We start from the raw sequence: 12,683 nt of genomic DNA, 5'->3' as shown, positions 1-12,683 counted from the left end.
GGTAAATACCCTCGGTGCCGTGGACAGTCCAAACGGCAGCGTCTGGAATTGGTAATGGCAATCCTGTACCACAAATCTGAGGTACTCCTGGTGAGGATGGTAAATGGGGACATGCAAGTAAGCATCCTTGATGTCCAGGGATACCATGTAATTCCCCTCGTCCAGGCTTGCAATAACCGCCCTGAGCGATTCCATCTTGAACTTGAATTTTTTTATGTATGTGTTCAAGGATTTAAAATTTAAAATGGGTCTCACCGAACCGTCCGGTTTCGGTACCACAAATAGTGTGGAATAGTAACCCTGGCCTTGTTGAAGTAGGGGTACCTTGATTATCACCTGCTGGGAATACAGCTTGTGAATTGCCGCTAGCACCGCCTCCCTGTCTGAGGGAGCAATCGGCAAGGCAGATTTTAGGAACCGGTGGGGTGGAGACGCCTCGAATTCCAGTTTGTACCCCTGAGATACTATTTGAAGGATCCAGGGATCCACCTGTGAGCGAGCCCACTGATCGCTGAAATTCTTGAGGCGGCCCCCCACCGTACCTGGCTCCGCCTGTGGAGCCCCACCGTCATGCGGCGGAATTGGAAGAAGAAGCGGGGGAGGACTTTTGCTCCTGGGAACCTGCTGTTTGTTGCAGCCTTTTTCCCCTACCTCTGCCTCTGGACAGAAAAGACCCGCCTTTTCCACGCCTGTTTTTCTGGGTCCGAAAGGACTGAACCTGATAAAACGGCGCCTTCTTAGGCTGTGAGGGGACATGGGGTAAAAATGCTGACTTCCCAGACGTTGCTGTGGAAACTAGGTCCGAGAGACCATCCCCAAATAATTCCTCACCCTTATATGGCAACACTTCCATGTGCCTTTTAGAATCTGCATCTCCTGTCCACTGGCGAGTCCATAAGCCTCTCCTAGCAGAAATGGACAATGCACTTACTTTAGATGCCAGTCGGCAGATTTCCCTCTGTGCATCTCTCATATATAAGACTGAGTCTTTTATATGGTCTATGGTTAACAGGATCGTGTCTCTGTCTAATGTGTCAATATTTTCTGACAGTTTATCTGACCACGCAGCGGCAGCACTGCACATCCAAGCTGACGCAATAGCTGGCCTAAGTATAATGCCTGAGTGTGTATATACAGACTTCAGGATCGCCTCCTGCTTTCTATCAGCAGGTTCCTTGAGGGCGGCCGTATCCGGAGACGGTAGTGCCACCTTTTTAGACAAACGTGTGAGCGCTTTATCCACCCTAGGAGGTGTTTCCCAACGTGACCTATCCTCTGGCGGGAAAGGGAACGCCATTAGTACCTTCTTAGGAATTACCAATTTTTTTATCAGGGAAAGCCCACGCTTCTTCACACACTTCATTTAATTCATCTGATGGGGGAAAAAATAAGAATTTACTTACCGATAATTCTATTTCTCGTAGTCCGTAGTGGATGCCGGGGACTCCGTAAGGACCATGGGGAATAGCGGCTCCGCAGGAGACTGGGCACAAAAGTAAAGCTTTAGAACTACCTGGTGTGCACTGGCTCCTCCCCCTATGACCCTCCTCCAAGCCTCAGTTAGGATACTGTGCCCGGACGAGCGTACACAATAAGGAAGGATTTTGAATCCCGGGTAAGACTCATACCAGCCACACCAATCACACCATATAACTTGTGATCTAAACCCAGTTAACAGCATGATAACAGAGGAGCCTCTAGAAAAGATGGCTCACTACAGCAATAACCCGATTTTTTGGTAACAATAACTATGTACCAGTATTGCAGACAATCCGCACTTGGGATGGGCGCCCAGCATCCACTACGGACTACGAGAAATAGAATTATCGGTAAGTAAATTCTTATTTTCTCTAACGTCCTAAGTGGATGCTGGGGACTCCGTAAGGACCATGGGGATTATACCAAAGCTCCCAAACGGGCGGGAGAGTGCGGATGACTCTGCAGCACCAAATGAGAGAACTCCCGGTCCTCCTCAGCCAGGGTATCAAATTTGTAGAATTTTACAAACGTATTTGCTCCTGACCAAGTAGCTGCTCGGCAAAGTTGTAAAGCCGAGACCCCTCGGGCAGCCGCCCAAGATGAGCCCACCTTCCTTGTGGAATGGGCTTTTACAGATTTTGGCTGTGGCAGGCCTGCCACAGAATGTGCAAGCTGAATTGTACTACAAATCCAACAAGCAATAGTCTGCTTAGAAGCAGGAGCACCCAGCTTGTTGGGTGCAAACAGAATAAACAATGAGTCAGATTTTCTGACTCCAGCCGTCCTGGAAACCTATATTTCCAGGGCTCTGACAACGTCTAGCAACTTGGAGTCCTCCAAGTCCCTAGTAGCCGCAGGCACCACAATAGGTTGATTCAGGTGAAACGCTGAAAACCACCTTAGGGAGAAACTGAGGACAAGTCCTCAATTCCGCCCTGTCCGAATGGAAAATCAGATGAGGGCTTTTACAGGATAAAGCCGCCAATTCTGACACGCACCTGGCCCAGGCCAGGGCCAACAGCATGACCACTTTCCATGTGAGATATTTTAACTCCACATATTTAAGTGGTTCAAACCAATGTGACTTTTGGAACCCAAAAACTACATTTAGATCCCAAGGTGCCACTGGAGGCACAAAAGGAGGCTGTGTATATACAGTACCCCTTTCACAAACGTCTGAACTTCAGGGACTGAAGCTAGTTCTTTTTGGAAGAAAATTGACAGGGCCGAAATTTGAACCTTAATGGACCCCCATTTCAGGCCCATAGACACTCCTGTTTGCAGGAAATGTAGGAATCGACCTAGTTGAAAATTCCTCCGTCGGGGCCTTACTGGCCTCGCACCACGCAACATATTTTCGCCAAATGCGGTGATAATGTTTTGCGGTTATATCTTTCCTGGCTTTGATCAGGATAGGGATGACTTCATCCAGAATGCCTTTTTCCTACAGGATCCAGCGTTCAACCGCCCTGCCGTTAAACGCAGCCGCGGTAAGTCTTGGAACAGACAGGGTCCTTGCTGGAGCAGGTCCCTTCTTAGAGGTAGAGGCCACGGATCCTCCGTGAGCATCTCTTGAAGTTCCGGTTACCAAGTCCTTCTTGGCCAATCCGGAGCCACGAATATAGTGCTTACTCCTCTCCATCTTATAATTCTCAGTACCTTGGTTATGAGAGGCAGAGGAGGGAACACATACACTGACTGGTACACCCACTGTGTTACCAGAGCGTCTACAGCTATTGCCTGAGGGTCCCTTGACCTGGCGCAATACTTGTCGAGTTTTATAAACATGTGGAAGACTTCTGGGTGAAGTCCCCACTCTCCCGGGTGGAGGTCATGTCTGCTGAGGAAGTCTGCTTCCCAGTTGTCCACTCCCGGAATGAATACTGCTGACAGTGCTATCACATGATTTTCCGCCCAGCGAAGAATCCTTGCAGCTTCTGCCATTGCCCTTCTGCTTCTTGTGTCACCCTGTCTGTTTACGTGGGTGACTGCCGTGATGTTGTCCGAATGGATCAACTCCGGGTGACCTTGAAGCAGAGGTCTTGCTGAGCTTAGAGCATTGTAAATGGCCCTTAGCTTCAGGATATTTATGTGAAGTGATGTCTCCAGGCTTGACCATAAGCTCTGGAAATTCCTTCCCTGTGTGACTGCTCCCCAGCCTCGCAGGCTGGCATCCGTGGTCACCAGGACCCAGTCCTGAATGTGCGGCCCTCTAGAAGATGAGCACTCTGCAACCACCACAAGAGAGACACCCTTGTGCTTGGTGACAGGGTTATCCGCTGATGCATCTGAAGATGCGACCCAGACCATTTGTCCAGCAGGTCCCACTGGAAAGTTCTTGCGTGGAATCTGCCGCATGGGATTGCTTCATAGGAAGCCACCATTTTTTCCAGAACCATCTCATTGATGTACTGAGACTTGGCTCGGTTATAGGAGGTTCCCGACTAGCTCGGATAACTCCCTGACTTTCTCCTCCGGGAGAAACACCTTTTTCTGAACTGTGTCCAGGATCATCCCTAAGAACAGAAGACGAGTCGTCGGAATCAGCTGCGATTTTGGAATATTGAGAATCCAATCGTGCTGCCGCAACACTACCTGAGATAGTGCTACACCGACCTCCAACTGTTCCCTGGATCTTACCCTTATCAGGGAATCGTCCAAGTAAGGGATAACTAAAATTCCCTTCCTTTGAAGGAGTATCATCATTTCGGCCATTACCTTGGTAAAGACCCGGGGTGCCGTGGACCATCCATACGGCAGCGTCTGAAACTGATAGTGACAGTTCTGTACCATAAACCTGAGATACCCTTGGTGAGAAGGGTAAATTGGGACATGAAGGTAAGCATCCTTGATGTACCGAGACATCATGTAGTCCTCTTCTTCCAGGTTCGCAATCACTGCTCTGAGTGACTCAATCTTGAATTTGAACCTCTGTATGTAAGTGTTCAAAGATTTTAGATTTAGAATCGGTCTCACCGAGCCGTCCGGCTTCGGTACCACAACAGTGTGGAATAATACCCCGTTCCCTGTTGCAGGAGGGGTACCTTGATTATCACCTGCTGGGAATACAGCTTGTGAATGGCTTCCAAAACTGTCTCCCTGTCAGAAGGAGACATCGGTAAAGCCGACTTTAGGAAACGGCGAGGGGGAGACGTCTCGAATTCCAATTTGTACCCCTAAGATATCACCTGAAGGATCCAGGGGTCTACTTGCGAGTGAGCCCACTGCGCGCTGAAATTCATTGAGACGGGCCCCCACCGTGCCTGATTCTGCTTGTAAAGCCCCAGCGTCATACTGAGGGCTTGGCAGAGGCGGGAGAGGGTTTCTGTTCCTGGGAACTGGCTGATTTCTGCAGCCTTTTTCCTCTCCCTCTGTCACGGGGCAGAAATGAGGAACCTTTTGCCCGCTTGCCCACGAAAAGACTGCGCCTGATAATACGGCGTCTTCTCATGTTGAGAGGCGACCTGGGGTACAAACGTGGATTTCCCAGCTGTTGCCGTGGCCACCAGGTCTGAAAGACCGACCCCAAATAACTCCTCCCCTTAATAAGGCAATACTTCCAAATGCCGTTTGGAATCCGCATCACCTGACCACTGTCGTGTCCATAACCCTCTACTGGTAGAAATGGACAACGCACTTAGACTTGATGCCAGTCAGCAAATATTCCGCTGTGCATCACGCATATATAGAAATGCATCTTTTAAATGCTCTATAGGCAATAATATACTGTCCCTATCTAGGGTATCAATATTTTCAGTCAGGGAATCCGACCACGCCAACCCAGCACTGCACATCCAGGCTGAGGCGATTGCTGGTCGCAGTATAACACCAGTATGTGTGTAAATACCTTTTAGGATGCCCTCCTGCTTTCTATCAGCAGGATCCTTAAGGGCGGCCATCTCAGGAGAGGGTAGAGTCCTTGTTCTTACAAGCGTGTGAGCGCTTTATCCACCCTAGGGGGTGTTTCCCAACGCACCCTAACCTCTGGCGGGAAAGGATATAATGCCAATAACATTTTAGAAATTATCAGTTGTTATCGGGGGGAAAACCACGCATCATCACACACCTCATTTAATTTCTCAGATTCAGGAAAACTACAGGTAGTTTTTCCTCACCGAACATAATACCCCTTTTTGGTGGTACTCGTATTATCAGAAATGTGTAAAACATTTTTCATTGCCTCAATCATGTAACGTGTGGCCCTACTGGAAGTCACATTTGTCTCTTCACCGTCGACACTGGAGTCAGTATCCGTGTCGGCGTCTATATCTGCCATCTGAGGTAACCGGCGCTTTAGAGCCCCTGACGGCCTATGAGACGTCTGGACAGGCACAAGCTGAGTAGCCGGCTGTCTCATGTCAACCACTGTCTTTTATACAGAGCTGACACTGTTACGTAATTCCTTCCAACAGTTCATCCACTCAGGTGTCGACCCCCTAGGGGTGACATCACTATTACAGGCAATCTGCTCCGTCTCCACATCATTTTTCTCCTCATACATGTCGACACAAACGTACCGACATACAGCACACACACAGGGAATGCTCTGATAGAGGACAGGACCCCACTAGCCCTTTGGGGAGACAGAGGGAGAGTTTGCCAGCACACACCAGAGCGCTATATATATACAGGGATAACCTTATATAAGTGTTTTTCCCCTTATAGCTGCTGTATCTTTAATACTGCGCGTAATTAGTGCCCCCCTTCTCTTTTTTTAACCCTTTCTGTAGTGTAGTGACTGCAGGGGAGAGCCAGGGAGCTTCCCTCCAACGGAGCTGTGAGGGAAAATGGCGCCAGTGTGCTGAGGAGATAGGCTCCGCCCCCTTATCGGCGGCCTTATCTCCCGTTTTTCTATGTATTCTGGCAGGGGTTAAATTCATCCATATAGCCCAGGAGCTATATGTGATGCATTTTTTGCCATCCAAGGTGTTTTTATTGCGTCTCAGGGCGCCCCCCCCCAGCACCCTGCACCCTCAGTGACCGGAGTGTGAAGTGTGCTGAGAGCAATGGCGCACAGCTGCAGTGCTGTGCGCTACCTTGTTGAAGACAGGACGTCTTCTGCCGCCGATTTTCCGAACCTCTTCTGTCTTCTGGCTCTGTAAGGGGGCCGGCGGCGCGGCTCTGGGACCCATCCATGGCTGGGCCTGTGATCGTCCCTCTGGAGCTAATGTCCAGTAGCCTAAGAAGCCCAATCCACTCTGCACGCAGGTGAGTTCGCTTCTTCTCCCCTTAGTCCCTCGATGCCGTGAGCCTGTTGCCAGCAGGTCTCACTGAAAATAAAAAACCTAAAACTAAACTTTTCACTAAGCAGCTCAGGAGAGCCACCTAGTGTGCACCCTTCTCGTTCGGGCACAAAAATCTAACTGAGGCTTGGAGGAGGGTCATAGGGGGAGGAGCCAGTGCACACCAGGTAGTTCTAAAGCTTTACTTTTGTGCCCAGTCTCCTGCGGAGCCGCTATTCCCCATGGTCCTTACGGAGTCCCCAGCATCCACTTAGGACGTTAGAGAAACTACGGGTAGTTTTTTCTCCCCAAACATAATACCCTTTTTAGTGGTACCTGTATTTATATCAGAAATGTGTAACACCTCTTTCATTGCCTCAATCATGCAGTGAATGGCCTTAGTGGGCATCAGGTTAGACTCATCGTCGTCGACACTGGTGTCAGTATCAGTGTCGACATCTGGGTCTGCGGTAGCGGGCGTTTTAGAGCCCCTGATGACCTGTGCGACGCCTGGACAGGCACGAACTGAGAAGTCGGCTGTCCCACATTTGGCATGTCGTCACATTTCTTATGTAAGGAGTCTATACGTGCACTCATTTCTTTCCATAAGTTCAACCACTCAGGTGTCTGCCCCGCAGGGGGTGACATCCCTTCTAAAGGCATCTGCTCCGCCTCCACATCATTATCCTCATCAAACATGTCGACACAGCCGTACCGACACACCGCACACACACAAGGAATGCTCCAACTGAGGACAGGACCCACAAAAGCCCTTTGGGGGGACAGAGTGAGAGTATGCCAGCACACACCAGAGCGCTATATAATGCAGGGACTAACTGAGTTATGTCCCCTATAGCTGCTTTTCTTTCTTTCTAAGGGCTCAGGAGAGCCCCTAGTGTGCATCCAACCTCGGCCGGGCACACAATCTAACTGAGGCTTGGAGGAGGGTCATAGTGGGAGGAGCCAGTGCACACCAGGTAGTCATAAATCTTTCTAGAGTGCCCAGCCTCCTTCGGAGCCCGCTATTCCCCATGGTCCTTACGGAGTTCCCAGCATCCACTAGGACGTCAGAGAAAACACAATATGTTTACCCAGATAGCGCTGTTATCATCTATTTTACGCCAAATTATGTGCCCCCCCCCTTCTTAAAAACCCTCTTTCACCGTGGTAAGCAGGGGAGAGTCCGGGGAGCTTCCTCTCAGCGGTGTGCTGTGGAGAAAATGGCGCTGGTGAGTGCTGAGGAACAAGCTCCGCCCCCTCAGCGGCGGGCTTCGGTCCCGCTGCAAAATTTAAAAAAACTGGCGGGGGTCTCATATATACAGTGCCTAGCCTGTATATCACTATTTAAGCCAGATTTGGAGGTCCTTCTTGCTGCCCAGAGCGCCCCCCCTTCCTGCGCCCTGCACCCTTACAGTGACTGCCATGTGTTTGCTGTGTGGGAGCAATGGCGCACAGCGTTACCGCTGTGCGTTACCTCTATGAAGATCTGAAGTCTTCTGCCGCCTCTGAAGTCTTCTTTCTTCACATACTCACCCGGCTTCTATCTTCCGGCTCCGCGAGGAGGACGGTGGCGCGGCTCTGGGACGAGCGTCGAGGGTGAGACCTGCGTTCCGTTCCCTCTGGAGCTAATGGTGTCCAGTAGCCTAAGAAACAGAGCCTAACATTAAAGTAGGTCTGTTTCTCTCCCCTCAGTCCCTCGATGCAGGGAGTCTGTTGCCAGCAGGCTCCCTGAAAATAAAAAACCTAACAAAATACTTTCTTTTCAGGAAACTCAGGAGAGCTCCCTGTAATGCACCCAGTATCCTCTGGGTACAGTAATAAACTGAGGTCTGGAGGAGGGGCATAGAGGGAGGAGCCAGTGCACACCCATACCTAAAGTTCTTTATTAGTGCCCATGTCTCCTGCGGAGCCCGTCTATCCCCATGGTCCTTACGGAGTCCCCAGTATCCTCTAGGACGTAAGAGAAAAGACAATCCGTCCGTTGAGTTCAACCTATTTATGTTCTCCTATTCTGTATTATTTTCATGAGTAATTGAGTATCTGTTGATAAATTCGGCCGTTGTGTTGTATTTCCTCATTTTATTATAACTATGGTACGTGATCTATCCACCATAACCCTGTATATCCTTATCCATTAGGAATTTATCTAGGCCATTCTTAAAAGTATTGACCGAGTCTGCCATTACTACTTTCTTAGGCAGGGAATTCCAAACTCGTATTGTCCTTACTGTGAAAAAAACTTTCCGCCTCTGTGTGCAGCATCTCCTCTCCTCTAACCTAAATGGGTTTCCACGTGTTTTCTGTGCTGGTCTTAACAAAAACAGATCCCCTGAAAGCTCTGTGTATTGTCCCCTTAAATATTTATAAATGTTGATCATGTCCCCCCTTAATCTCCTATTTTCCAGTATGAACGTGTCAAGTCTCGCAAGTCTTTCCTGGAATTCCAGCGTCTCCATCCCCTTAATTAGTTTGGTCGCCCGCCTCTGAACCTTTTCTAGTTCCAGGATATCCTTTTTGTAGTAGGGTGCCCAAAATTGAGCGCAATATTCCAGATGGGGCCTCACTAGGGCTTTATATAATGGAAATATAACACTCTCATCCCTTGCATCAATACCCCTCTTTATGCATGCTAGTACTTTGCCGTTTTTGCCGCTATCCTACATTGGGTGCTGCTGCTAAGTTTGTTATCTATATGAACACCTAAATCTTTTTCCAGTACGGAGTCCCATAAAATCACTCCATTAAATATGTAGGTGTTATTTTTGTTCTTGCTACCAAGGTGCATTAACTTATACTTGTCGGTATTAAACCTCATTCTCCAGTTTGCTGGCCATGATTCCAGTTTAAATAAATCGTTCTGGAGAGACTCAGCATCTCTCTCCGAATTTATAACCTTACATAGTTTGGTATCGTCTGCAAAAACTGACACCATGCTCCCCAGACCTTCCGCTAGATCATCAATGAAAATGTTGAACAATAGCGGTCCAAGAACAGACCCTTGTGGGTGGCACACCACTTAGAACTTCAGTCCAATTTGAAAAAGTTCCATTTACCACAACGCGCTGTTCCCTATTATCTAACCAGTTACTAACCCATGTGCATATTGTGCTCTCTAGCCCTAGTTCATGCAACTTATAGATAAGTCTCATGTGTGGCACTGTGTCGAAAGCTTTAGCAAAGTCTAAAAAGATTACATCCACCGCCTTACCCTGATCAAGGTTCACACTGTTTCATAAAAGCCTAGTAAGTTTGTTTGACATGATCTATCCTTCACAAATCTGTGTTGGTACCTAATAATAATCTTTTTGGCTTCAAGGATCTTCTGTACCCTATCCCTCAGAAAGCTTTCTAGGACTTTCCCCACAATAGATGTAAGACTAACTGGTCTAGAATTGCCTGGTTCAGCTTTACTTCACTTTTTGAAGATTGGCACTACTTCCGCTGAGAACCGAACCCCCCCGAACTTTGGCTTCCGAGTCCGGATCCGAGCCAGGCTCGGATCTTCCCTCTTGACTCGGAAACCAAGACTCGGCAAAAAGTCATCATCCCGCTGTCAGATTCTGGCGGGATTTGAATTCCATATAAGGAGCCGCTCGTCGCGGCCATTTTCACTCGTCTCGGAGAGTGAGAGGATGTGTACTATTCAGTGTGCTCAGTCTCTGTTTATTCGGGTGGGAAAATAAGAATTTACTTACCGATAATTCTATTTCTCGGAGTCCGTAGTGGATGCTGGGGTTCCTGAAAGGACCATGGGGAATAGCGGCTCCGCAGGAGACAGGGCACAAAAAGTAAAGCTTTAGGATCAGGTGGTGTGCACTGGCTCCTCCCCCTATGACCCTCCTCCAAGCCAGTTAGATACTGTGCCCGGACGAACGTACATAATAAGGAAGGATTTTGAATCCCGGGTAAGACTCATACCAGCCACACCAATCACACTGTACAACCTGTGATCTGAACCCAGTTAACAGTATGATAACAGCGGAGCCTCTGAAAAGATGGCTCACAACAATAATAACCCGATTTTTGTAACTATGTACAAGTATTGCAGATAATCCGCACTTGGGATGGGCGCCCAGCATCCACTACGGACTCCGAGAAATAGAATTATCGGTAAGTAAATTCTTATTTTCTCTATCGTCCTAGTGGATGCTGGGGTTCCTGAAAGGACCATGGGGATAATACCAAAGCTCCCAAACGGGCGGGAGAGTGCGGATGACTCTGCAGCACCGAATGAGAGAACTCCAGGTCCTCCTTAGCCAGGGTATCAAATTTGTAGGATTTTACAAACGTGTTTGCCCCTGACTAAATAACCGCTCGGCAAAGTTGTAAAAGCCGAGACCCCTCGGGCAGCCGCCCAAGATGAGCCCACCTTCCTTGTGGAATGGGCATTTACATATTTTGGCTGTGGCAGGCCTGCCACAGAATGTGCAAGCTGAATTGTATTACACATCCAACTAGCAATAGTCTGCTTAGAAGCAAAAGCACCCAGTTTGTTGGGTGCATACAGGATAACAGCAAGTCAGTTTTCCTGACTCCAGCCGTCCTGGAACATATTTTCAGGGCCCTGACAACATCTAGCAACTTGGAGTCCTCCAAGTCCCTAGTAGGTGCAAGGCACCACAATAAGCTGGTTCAGGTGAAACACTGACACCACCTTAGGGAGAGAACTGGGGACGAGTCCGCAGCTCTGCCCTGTCCGAATGGACAAACAGATATGGGCTTTTTTGAGAAAAAACCACCAATTTGACACTCGCCTGGTCCAGGCCAGGGCCAAGATCATGGTCACTTTTCATGTGAGATGCTTCAAATCCACAGATTTGACTGGTTTTAAACCAATGTGATTTGAGGAATCCCAGAACTACGTTGAGATCCCACAGTGCCACTGGAGGCACAAAAGGGGGTTGTATATGCAATACTCCCTTGACAAAATTCTGGACTTCAGGAACTGAAGCCAATTCTTTCTGGAAGAAAATCGACAGGGCCGAAATTTGAACCTTAATGGACCCCAATTTGAGGCCCATAGACACTCCTGTTTTCAGGAAATGCAGGAAACGACCGAGTTGAAATTTCTTTGTGGGGCCTTCCTGGCCTCACACCACGCAACATATTTTCGCCACATGTGGTGATAATGTTGTGCGGTCACCTCCTTTCTGGCTTTGACCAGGGTAGGAATGACCTCTTCCGGAATGCCTTTTTCCCTTAGGATCCGGCGTTCCACCGCCATGCCGACAAACGCAGCTGCGGTAAGTCTTGGAACAGACATGGTACTTGCTGAAGCAAGTCCCTTCTTAGCGGCAGAGGCCATAAAACCTCTGTAAGCATCTCTTGAAGTTCCGGGTACCAAGTCCTTCTTGGCCAATCCGGAGCCATGAGTATAGTTCTTACTCCTCTACGTCTTATAATTCTCAGCACCTTAGGTATGAGAAGCAGAGGAGGGAACACATACACCGACTGGTACACCCACGGTGTTACCAGAACGTCCACAGCTATTGCCTGAGGGTCTCTTGACCTGGCGCAATACCTGTCCCATTTTTTGTTCAGACGGGACGCCATCATGTCCACCTTTGGTATTTCCCAACGGTTTACAATCATGTGGAAAAAACTTCCCGATGAAGTTTCCACTCTCCCGGGTGGAGGTCGTGCCTGCTGAGGAAGTCTGCTTCCCAGTTTCCATTCCCGGGATGAAACACTGCTGACAGTGCTATCACATGATTTTCCGCCCAGCGAAAAGTCCTTGCAGTTTTTGCCATTGCCCTCCTGCTTCTTGTGTCGCCCTGTCTGTTTACGTGGGCGACTGCCGTGATGTTTTTCCCACTGGATCAATACCGGCTGACCTTGAAGCAGAGGTCTTGCTAAGCTTAGAGTATTATAAATTTACCCTTAGCTCCAGTATATTTATGTGGAGAAAAGTCTCCAGACTTGATCACACTCCCTGGAAATTTTTTCCTTGTGTGACTGCTCCCCAGCCTCTCGGGCTGGGCT

Source organism: Pseudophryne corroboree, chromosome 9, assembly GCF_028390025.1.
Source record: "Pseudophryne corroboree isolate aPseCor3 chromosome 9, aPseCor3.hap2, whole genome shotgun sequence".
In the NCBI taxonomy this organism is placed as follows: domain Eukaryota; kingdom Metazoa; phylum Chordata; class Amphibia; order Anura; family Myobatrachidae; genus Pseudophryne; species Pseudophryne corroboree.
The sequence above is the reverse complement of the archived record's forward strand: the minus strand, read 5'-3'. Positions refer to the sequence as shown.